At 39.1% G+C, this 11,575-nt stretch overlaps 1 pseudogene; it reads right to left on the bottom strand.

Annotated features, from left to right (window-relative positions):
• Positions 1 to 3,132: 3,132 nt before the first annotated feature.
• LOC136398456 (T-cell surface glycoprotein CD1b-3-like) overlaps positions 3,133 to 11,575 on the bottom strand; it is a 30,228-nt pseudogene continuing 21,785 nt past the window's right edge.

Here is an 11,575-nt window from a genome sequence, read left to right as displayed (position 1 = left end):
TTGTTTAGAATGGCTGTTACCAACAAGATAAGAAATAACAAGTGTTGAAGAGAATATAAAGAAAAATGTATGGACTTTCCTCCAAAAATATGTGGAATAGGAAACAGAAAACAAGAAACAAACAAAACAAACACATAGTCACAGACAACAGTAGGCTGGTTATCTGAGGGGAAGGGGAATAAGAGGAGGTTGAAGAGGGTAAAGGGAGTCAAATACATGGTGATGGAAAGAGACTAGACTTCAGGTCATGGGCACACAAAGCTAATATACAAATGATTTATATAGAATTGTACACTTGAAACTGATATAATATAATTAACCATTGTCACCTCAATAAATGTAATTTTTAAAATTTATTTAAAATATCTATAATTAACCCTAAATAATTGTTTAAATAAACATGTAAAATTTAATACATTTGATTAATATTATAAGAGGAAGTTAATAATCAAAGAATTGAATTTCATATTACCTAATTCCCTGGGGATTCAGAAAAAAAGGAAGATAAATAATGTTTACATGAAATCATAGCTTATTGACCATATGAAAATAATATAAAATAGTTTTCATCAGAATTTCATAAAATTATGATTTTTATAGCAGACTTGATTTTGTCACAATGGAAGAGCACATAAGAGCCTTTTCTTTATCTCAAAAACACTGAAAATGTTTTAAAAATATTTATTTTAAAAGATGAATGCTTTTGTTACATTCTAGAAAACAATAAAATGATTCAACTGTGAAGAGAATCCTTAAAGAAGTCCTTCATAAAAACAACAGATCCTGGTGGTAGAGTGGATAGTGTTTCAAACTGGGATGCAGAGGATCCAGGTTCAAAACCCTGAGGTCCACTGGCTTAAGTGCAGGTTTACCAGCTTGAGCACAGGTTTCCTGGTTTGAGCATAGGATCATAGACATGACACCATGGTAGTTGGCTTGAGCCCAAACATTGCTGACTTGAAGCCCAAGGTCGCTGGCTTGAGGCTAAGGTCGCTGGTTTGTGCAAGGGATTACTTTCTCTGCTGTAGCCCCAGGGTCAGAGCACGTATGACAAGCAATAATGAACAACTAAGGTGCACAATGAAGAGTTGATGTTTCTCGTCTCTCTCCCTTCCTGTCTGTTCCTATCTGTCCTTCTTTTTGTCTCTCTCTTTCTGTCCCTGTTACAAAATAAATAAATAAATAAATAAAAGCAGATAAAATGCCAGAACATACATAACCTGAAATTCACATGAAAGAAATATAATAGAAGTATAAGATGTTTGCAAATACCAGAAATGTAAAGGAAAATATAAAGGTATGATAACTAAATAATTGTTTATTTTTAATTTTTAAAATTATATTTTATTTATTGGGATAACATTGGTTAATAAAGTTATATAGGTTTCACATGTACAATTCTATAATATGTTCTCTCTATTTTGCAATGTGTGCTCACCATGCCAAATTAAGTCTCATAAATCAGCATGTATGGGAAATATCACATTCAGGCAGAACCAGCTATATAAGTTGTGGGATCAGTACAAAATGAAAACGCAATATCCCTTGCTTGAAGATTATTAAAAACTTAAAGATGGCAACAATCGCACAAGTCACTTGCTCATCAAACAGGCCCTGAATTCAGGTTAGGCTTTTGGTCATGGATACAAATACAATATCTAAATTCTGCTTTCAAAAAATGGAGACAAAAAAATAGAGTAAGTACTTAAATAACGATTGTTCAGAGTATGAAAATATTAATGCACTTAGGAAGATCGTTCAAATTTTGGAAGTACAAAAAAGATTTCATTTTTTCCCTACAGAATTTTTTAAAATTAAATTTATTGGAGTGACATTGGTTAAAAATTATATAGGTTTCAAGTGTACAATTCAATAATACACATCTGTATATTTTATTGTGTGTCAGATCTCTTTTCATCACATTTATTCCCCCCTGACCCCTTTACTGCCTCCACCACCCTCCTTTCCATCTATTCTGGTAATCACCTTAATGTTTTCTGTGTCTGTGTGCATTTTTCTCTGCTTAATCCCTTCATCATTTTACCAGCCCCCCAAACTTCTCCCCTCTGACAGCTATTACTCTGTTCTTTGTATCTATGAGTTACTTCTATTTTCTTCATTGGTTTACTTTGTTCATTAGAATCCACATAAGAGTGAGATCATATAGTATTTATTTTGTGATTTCAATTGAGTCATTTAGGGAAATTTCCAGGGAAGATTCAGAAATAGGAATGTGAAATAGAGTTTGAAGCATCAACAAACAGGTGCCCTCAGAAAAGAGATGTCAAAGATCGGGGGTGGGGGGTAAGTGGTTTCCAAATAAGTCAGAATCTCGGTCAGAAAACTATTTTAACAAAATCATGCTTTGTTTATTGGTATGAACCATGTTCAAGAAAAAGCAGCCCATATTTTTATGGATAAGGTTAAACATGTATCAGCAGAGTTGGATCAGGCTCATTTACGATTTCTTCAACAATTTGTTTTTGACCCATGATTTCTGTGCAAAGCACAGGTGGTTTCCTGATCTCCTGCGTTCCTGGGTGTTCCTTCAACAGGAGAGGCAGGGTTTGGGGAAAGGGGAGAGCAGATATTCTGATTTGAACTGAGGGAGAAGAAGAGGATTTTGATCTCAAGGACAGGAAATCAGAGAGAAAAAGAACAATAGAGGAGAAAAAAATAAGTGGATAAAAGGTTGAAGAGCCCTGGCCGGTTGGCTCAGCGGTAGAGCGTCGGCCTAGCGTGCGGAGGACCCGGGTTCGATTCCCGGCCAGGGCACATAGGAGAAGCGCCCATTTGCTTCTCCACCCCTCCGCCGCGCTTTCTTCTCTGTCTCTCTCTTTCCCTCCTGCAGCCAAGGCTCCATTGGAGCAAAGATGGCACGGGCGCTGGGCATGGCTCTGTGGCCTCTGCCTCAGGCGCTAGAGTGGCTCTGGTCGCAATATGGCGACGCCCAGGATGGGCAGAGCATCGCCCCCTGGGGGGCAGAGCACCGCCCCTGGTGGGCGTGCCGGGTGGATCCCGGTCGGGCGCATGCGGGAGTCTGTCTGACTGTCTCTCCCTGTTTCCAGCTTCAGAAAAATGGGAAAAAAAAAAAAAAAAAAAAAAGGTTGAAGAAACAAAACAAGAAAAGTTTCACCTGTGCTGTTTAAACCATAAGTCCACAAAACCCAGAATAACCAGGGTAAATGTTACAGCCAAACAGATCAGTATCAAAGGGATAGAATGTCCTTCTGATTGGGGACTAAATAATGTCAATCTATGAAATACACTTTATCTTACCTCAGTTAATGCCTCTCATTTCACAGAGTTGGGACCTTACAGGAGTTTTTTTCTGCATTTTCTAGAGCCCTCATTTTAATTCTTTCTACACATTGTGTCTCCTTTTATTTTTCTTTATTACCTCTAATCCTCTTTCTCTATTTTCTTGAAATATAACTGCTTTGAATCTTTACACTTCCTTATGATTTGTATTCTCCCACTTTTATCCTCCTGTGCATAGCAGTCCTATCCATTCTCCAGCTGCTCATTCATTAGCCCTGGAATTATGGGAAGATTATCATTTCCTAAGGGGGCCCTCATTCTTTCTTACCCCAGTGGATAATTATATCATGGCTTCCCAGGCTGCTGTGTTTCATTCGGCAAGTCAGACCAGCTGCCTCTACAGTTGCCACATTCTGGGTTACTTGAAGATTCCACATCCCTTCAGCATTTGGCAGGACTTAACCTTGTCAAGTGCTCCACTGCTCCTGTTGACCCAGCATCCACATCACCCACATAGGTTTCAGATGAAAGCCAGAGACCACAACAGCAGCAGACGGCCAGGACCAGGACTGGAGCCTTTGGTCACCCAAGCCTGTGGCTTCACTGGAAAGAGATGAGAAGAAGTGGAGTTTAGGTATCTCAAGCCAGAGCTTGTGATTCAGGTACCTTAGAACACCTGAACCCACACTCACCTTCAACCCTCTTATTCTGTGTCTCAAAGGGATGATAAAGAGAAAAAACTCAAATACAAGAGTGAAGCACTGAGGCTGTGAGGGGAGAGGAGGTTGGGTTCACCTTTTTGTTCCAGGTCTGACTTCCCTCCTTGCAGGAGGACAGACGAGAATTGAGGGCCTGAGAATGTCACTGAAAAGGCCAATCAGAACTTTAACAATGCTGTATCAGTTAAGCACATTACAGACATTCTGATCTTGACTACCAGCTCCTGGAGACGGCTTCCAGGAATTTCCTTGGAAACTCAAGAAATCTGATCTTTGATATGCCGCATTTAAAAAACTCTCTGGGGCCTTCCTGGGAATGCACTCTAAAGCTGCCTAATACCTGGATATCAAAGGGATCGGGGGTTGGTCAAGGAAGAGAGAGTCAATATGGAAAAAATAGTAGGGAGGAAACATCAACAATAGAAAGTAGAGGAATTCAAGGAAAGAAACATATTCTTTGAACGACATTGAAGACTAGATTTTGGAAGAAAAAGCAAGAAGAAATCTGTGGGATGAGTATGTGAAAATAATAAAGGATTATTGAAATAATTAATTTGAAAAAGCTAGATGGGAATACTCTTAGAAAGGCAGCAGCTGGTCAAGAAGAGCTCCCTCGAGACTGATTGGGTATTGCCTAGGTCAGGTGAACAGTTAGATCAGGGAGAAAGGAGGGCATGTCTCGGTTGGGAAAGGCTGAGTCTGAGATCAAGAATGGGAGAGAGAACATAAGGAAACACTATAACAAGGAGCCAGAATACAAGGATATAATCAGGAGTGTGAAGATATATACATATAAATCGTTCTTTGTATGTGGTGGGGAAGGGGTAGAGTGGGAATAGTAGTAAGAGGTGAAGCAAAGAAGAAAGAGTTTAGCCAAGGTAAGCAGAAGATTGAATAATGGTCACAGTCCATACATCATTTTCCCTGGTCAGAGCTTTCAGGTAAATATCAACCTTGAAAAGCAAACTCACATCCAAACTGAAACTGATTGGAAAATGCCTGCACTTTCTAAGGGAAACTATGCATATACAACAGCAGTAACACTGGAAAGTTCTTCAATTCTTCCTTGCTAAAATTACCCTGGGACTAGGGCTACAGAAGGCAGATAGTGCTTGAAACACTGTCCCAGGAATGAGTCTGCAGCTCACCCAGCCACCCTCAGCCCTCTGTGTGCTGATACTTGAGTAGCTGAAAGACAGAGAAGTGACAATGGAGAGAAGATGAGGGGCCCATGTAGGAAAAGAGTAATGGTAATACTTACAAATTTCCATACACATGTATTCCCATATCATCTACCCCAAATATAGCTTCTTTTCCCCAAAATAAGAAAGAGAAACAGACTGGCGTCAAAGATGGTGCTTGGAGCCCTGGCCGGTTGGCTCAGTGGTAGAGCATTGTCATGGCATGCAGGAGTCCGGGGTTTGATTCCCGGCCACAGGAGAAGTGCCCATCTGCTTCTCCACCCCTCCCACTCTCCTTCCTCTCTGTCTCTCTCTTCCCCTCCCGCAGCCAAGGCTCCATTGGAGCAGGGTTGGCCCGGGCACTGAGGATGGCTCTATGGCCTCTGCCTCAGGCGCTAGAATGGCTCTGGTTGCAGCAGAGCGACGCTTCAGATGGGCAGAGCATCTCCCCCTGGTGGGCGTGCCGGGTGGATCCTGGTCAGGAGCATGCGGGAGTCTGTCTGACTGCCTCCCCGTTTCCAACTTCAGAAAAATACAAAAAAAAAAACAGAAAAAAAAAGATGGTGTTTCGCATTCGCTTGCCATGCAGATTCTAAATGTGCCCAGTAGGAGCATTACTCTCTGCCTAGAGATAGTCTCTACAACATTTTTATGCTCTGCTTTGCCCAACCACAAGTATGTTTCCACCTGGGTTCTTCTCATCAACTGTGCTAGGTTCATGTCAGAGAATTCCTTGGAAGAGCAGGGTCAGAAGCAGGAGCATTAAAGCTCTGCTTGATAAAGACTGCCTCAGCAGAACAAGTTGTCCTCAGAACTCAGAAAACATCTTCCCCTCAAAACCCTTTTAAACTTTTCCGTAACATCCCTTTCCACAAACACAAACAAACTCTCCCTCTGCTCACTTCTGTGTGGGAAGAACCTGACTGCCTCCCTCAGCCATGAGCCTCCCACAGGGTCTCTCATTTTCCCTCCATCTCTTCCCTGTCTGGCTTCCAGAATTTCTTTTTACTTTTGTCTGCCTCCTAACTGCCCCATTGCACCAACATGTATAAAAGAAGTTGTGGCTTGATAACCATGTCTGCAGTCTGTGGTCTGCCTGGGAAATGTAGTACCTCTTGGCCTTGGAAAACTCAAGCCCACACTTGGATTCTCAATGTCCATTTCTATAAAAAGAAGTAACCGAAGGTCCTCAGTAGTGCCCTGTGGCCTTTTCAGTAGTGTCCTCACTCCGGATCCCTCTGTGGTTTTCACCTCCTATGATGTGCTTCCTGGCCTTCCTTTTTCCCTTTTCTTGATCTTCTCTGTATTTTTCTACTTACCCATTATTTCTCTGGAGTCTACTGCCACTCTTCTCATTGCCTTGCCTGTTCCTCCTGTCCCCTCAGACTCTTCTCATTGCCTTGCCTGTTCCTCCTGTCCCCTCAGACTATTCTCTGTCTTCATATCCTGCTCTTCCTAAAATCATTGTCAGAAGAAAATAGTCACTTTGAATGTAGCTATATAATTCACAGGCAAATCTCCATAACCCACAGTGAAGAAGCAGCAGCAGTGGCAATACTGATTATCAGGTAATCTCAGAAAAATACCCTTTTGCTCATTTTCTCTAGTCAGACCTACTCTTGCTGTTAAGGATCCAAAAGAATTCTTAACCCAGAAGTGATGAGTTGGTAAGTAGACAGATTTTCATTAATGTTGTATGAGTGGGTCTCTAGGGGATGCACTGGGCCTTGGGCTCCCACTCTACCCTAAATGAGTTGAGTGTGTCTCCAGGTCCCTGGGTATGAGGAGCAGTCATGCAGCTTTCCCTTCACAGTCCATGTACTGGGAGCACTGGTGTCTCCTTGATGTGTTTAAGTAGAGAAGTATTTTATAGGAGGCACTCCTGGGACTGGGGTGTTCATGGGAGAAATAATAACTATGTTGAGTCTTTACAACTGTGTTATTCTTTACATTGATATTTACTGTAGCAGCCTGCAGGCAGTTTAAATACTACACTTGGTTTTCATGAACACATTCAACTAACATTTAATCAGAGCCCACCTGGTTGCAAAATTTATGTCAGACATTAAGATTTCAGAGAGAATTTCTTTTTTTGGGTGTTTGTGACAGACTGATAGGGACAGACAGACAGGAAGGGAAAAAATTCAGAAACATCAATTCTTCATTGCTGCACCTTAGTTGTTCATTAATTATTTCTCATATGTGCTTGTCTGAGGGGCTAGAGCAGACCAAGAGTCTCCTTGCTCAATCCTTAGGCTCAAGCTGGTGAGTGTTGCTCAAACCAGTTGACTCTGCACTCCAGCTGGCGGACTCGGGGTTTTGAACCTGGGTCCGCTATATCCCACTCTGATGCTCTATCCACTGCTCCACTGCCTGGTTGAGCTCAGAAACAATTTCTTAAGAAAAAAACAAAACAAAACAAAAAATATCAACCCACAACCTCTACTTTTATAATATAAAGTACTCACAGAATCATGCTTCAAGTTATTTTAAAAAGTTTAGACTCAATGTCATTCATTGTTTCTGACTCTAAGATGCTGGTTTTATACACCCATGTTCAATGCTGCGGGAAAAAATGTCAGAATCTAAGGTAATGAAATAATGTTAATATTTTTAGTTCAGTGAAATTATCATCCTCTTGTGAGGACCAAATAACTCTATTTGGAATACTCAAAAAATCAAAGAATATGCCATATAACTAACTCCATTATGAAACTAATAATCTAAGTAAAACCAAACATTAACTTGAAAAATGCAGTAAGTACTAATATAAATTTATATTTATAAATGAATGGAGTGCACAAAACTTAAACGTTTCTGCACAACATAAAGAACCATAAACATGACAAAAGGTAACCAAAAAAACTTAGAAGATATGTGCAAACAAAATGTCTGATTAAGGGCTAATATCTAAATATACATTGAACTCTTACAACTCAACAACACAACAGAAAACAAAAAGTCTAATTTTAAAAATGGGCAGAAGACTTTAAAAGACACTTTTCTCAAGAAGACTTAAATGGCCAGCAGATACATAAAAAGATGCTCAATTTCACTAGCTACAGGAGAAATGCAAATCAAACCACAGAGCTACCACCTCACACCTGTTAGAATGGCTGTTAAAAAAACAGATAAAAAATAACAAGTGTTGGAGAGGCTGTAAAGAAAAAAGGTTCATCTACTGCTCATAAAAATGTAAATTGGTACAGTCACTATGGAAACAGTATGGAGTTTCCCCCCAAAATAATAAGTGGGATAGAAAACAAAAAGCAACAAGCAAACAAAGAAAACAAACAGTCACAGACAACAGCATAGCGGTTATCATAGGGAAAGGGGAATAAAGGGAGGTTGAAGAAGGTAAAGGGGGTCAAATATATGGAGACTGAAAGAGACCAGACTTTAGGTCATGAAACATAATGGAATGCACCGAAGATTTATTATAGAATTGTATACTTGAAATAAATATAACTTTATTGACCAATGTCCTCGCCATGAATGAAAGTTTAAAAATTTATCTAAAAAATATATAGTTATCCCTAAATAATAGTTTTAATGCACTAGGAAATTTAGTGCATTTGATTAATATTTCAGAAAGAAGTTAATAGTCAAAGAATTTTATTCCATATTATTTAATTCCCTGGGAAACAGGAAAATAAAGGAAGATAAATAAGTTTTATATCGAATCATATATTATTGACCACAAGAGAACAATATAAAGTAAAGATTTTCAGAGAAATGTTAAATTATGACTTTTATAGGAGACTTAATTTAGTCATGGTGGTGGAGAGCACTGGCCTTTTCTTTATCTCGAAAATGTGCAATATTTTAAATATGTATTTTTAAATGATGAATACATTCATCTTCATTCTAGAAAAACAATGAAGGGATTCTATTTTGAAGAGGAACCTTAAAGAAGTCCTTTGAAAAGACAACAGAAAAATTCCTCAAAATCCACAGCCCTAATATCATGCAAAAAAAAAATATTGCAAAGCCCTGGTCAGATAGCTCTGTTGGTTAGTTTTGTAGCAAAATGCAGAGGTTGCCATTTTGATCTCTGGTCAGGGCACATACAGGAACAGATTAATATTTCTGTCTTTGTCTTGCTCTTTCCCTTCTCTTTCTTAAATCAATAAAATATATTTTTTAAAATGTAAAATAATACAATAAAAAGTGATGTTTATAAATATTATAAATAAAAATGAAACATACAAAGTATGATAATTAAATAATTATTTATTTTCAAAATTATATTAAACTTATGGGGATAAAATGGTTTAGTAAAATTATATAGTTTTCATGTGTACAGTTCTATAATACTTTCTCTGTGTTTTGCAATGTATGTAGCCATATCTTCTTATGTTACATCAGCATGTATTTGACATTCTTTACCCATTTTTACTTCACCTTGCCCTTTTTTCCCTCTGGGAACCACCATGCTGTTTGCTGTATATTTTTCTTTGTTCATTTGCTACTTTCATATTTATATTACACATATGCATGAAATCTTATGCTTTTGACTTTTTCCATCTGACTTCTTTCACTTAGCATACTATTCTCAAGATCCATCTGTGTTATTGCAAATAAAAGTATTTTATTTATTTTTCTCATGAGTGTGTAGTATTTCATTGTATTTATGTACCACATCATCTTTATCCAATCATACATCAAGCAACACTTCTGTTGTTTTCATGTCTTGGCACTGTGAATAAGTCTACAATGATCACAGGAGTACATATGTCTTTAGAAATAAATGCTATCAACATCATCAGGTATATATCAACTGACAAATTACTGGGTCATATGGTCTCTTTATTTATAATTTTTTGAGGAGCCTCCATATTGTTTTTTTATAGTAGTTATAACAATTTACATTTCTATCAGCAGTGTATGATGATTCTTCTTCTACATCACCTCTTCAACACTTATTATTACTTCTTTTACCTATAATAGCTAAGGAATTATTTATTAACACTGTTTTCATTGAATTTCAAGGTTTATGAGCAGTCAGTCATATAACAGTAATCCAGAAATTTCTCTCATAGCAGAGGGATATGTTTGCCTGGGAAGATACTTCATCTTGAAAACAGGCACAGTACTTGAAAAAAAGGAGATCATGGAAAAAGTAACTAGAAACCCAATGGTACTTTGTTGTTCTTGCTAGAAACTAAAAAGATCAATTGTCTCATGGACACAGAAAGGTAAAGGGCACAAGGGTATATTCTGAGTAGCAGCCCTCTAGTTCCACAGAAAGTTCTAATACATATGACATGTTTTTAAAATTTTATCTGAAAAAAAATAAAAGCATAGATCATACATATTTTTGTTATAAAGTAATCAAGGATCTACTTGCCTTACACATAACAAACCAGACAGTGATGAAAGCTACAAAGCAGATGACTTTAGTGACCTGAACAAAGGCAGTAGCAGTGAGACTGCAGAGTAGAAAGAACAAAGCATGGTGGTAAGCAGAATGAGTCAAACAAAATGTGATCAGGAAGGAGGTCATAAAATGGTGTCATTTATGAAGCTAGACAACAGTTTGGCAATGTTGGGCAAACAATTTATAGTAAGTGTTTTTTACGTTTGCTCACTTGTACTGGGGAAGCACCATGTGTGTATAGTCTATGGAAGCCTGCAGATGCTTTCGCTTAGGGCAGCAGATTGCAAATTGCAGTTTGCAGATTGCCTGCCTCCATGGAGAAGGGGGATTGTTTGCTGGAGAAGGTTTTTTTCCCCTAGTCTGTTTTGGCTAGTACATTCAAAAAGGGAGAGAAGGAGTGGTGAGGGGAATGGGAGCGCTGAGATGCATGTTTGGTTGAGGACAGCTGAGACTGATGGGGTCCTTAGATGGGAGAAAGGGAAGTGATCTTCCCTCCCTGTATGCTCATCCACCATTTCAAGACTCTAATAAATGAAATGACTGACCATTTTCTGGCTCCACAGTTCTTTTACTGTAGTGTGAACCTGCATGGCCATAGTGACAGCCACTGGCCTTATAGGGAAGGAAGGGGATATTGAGATACACACTCCATTTGGGTTATGTTGAAATTGAGGCTCCTAGAGGTATTTTGGTGATTCACAGCATATAGATCAGGGGTCCCCAAACTACGGCCCACGGGCCACATGCGGCCCCCTGAAGCCATTTATCTGCCCCCCGCCACACTTCTGGAAGGGGCACCTCTTTCATTGGTGGTCAGTGAGAGGAGCACAGGATCCTGGAGTACTGTTTGTGGCGGTACCACAAAGCACGGCGTCACTCACGTACAGTACTACTTCCGGTGACGCAGGACGCACGCCTCACGGCTCTGGAAGCTCATCATATCACTTGATATGGCTAGCAGTGACAAATATGGAACCAGACATTGACCATTTCATTAGCCAAAAGCAGGCCCATAGTTCCCAATGAAATACTTA

The sequence above is a fragment of the Saccopteryx leptura genome, chromosome 3, assembly GCF_036850995.1.
Source record: "Saccopteryx leptura isolate mSacLep1 chromosome 3, mSacLep1_pri_phased_curated, whole genome shotgun sequence".
In the NCBI taxonomy this organism is placed as follows: domain Eukaryota; kingdom Metazoa; phylum Chordata; class Mammalia; order Chiroptera; family Emballonuridae; genus Saccopteryx; species Saccopteryx leptura.
The sequence above is the reverse complement of the archived record's forward strand: the minus strand, read 5'-3'. Positions and strand labels throughout refer to the sequence as shown.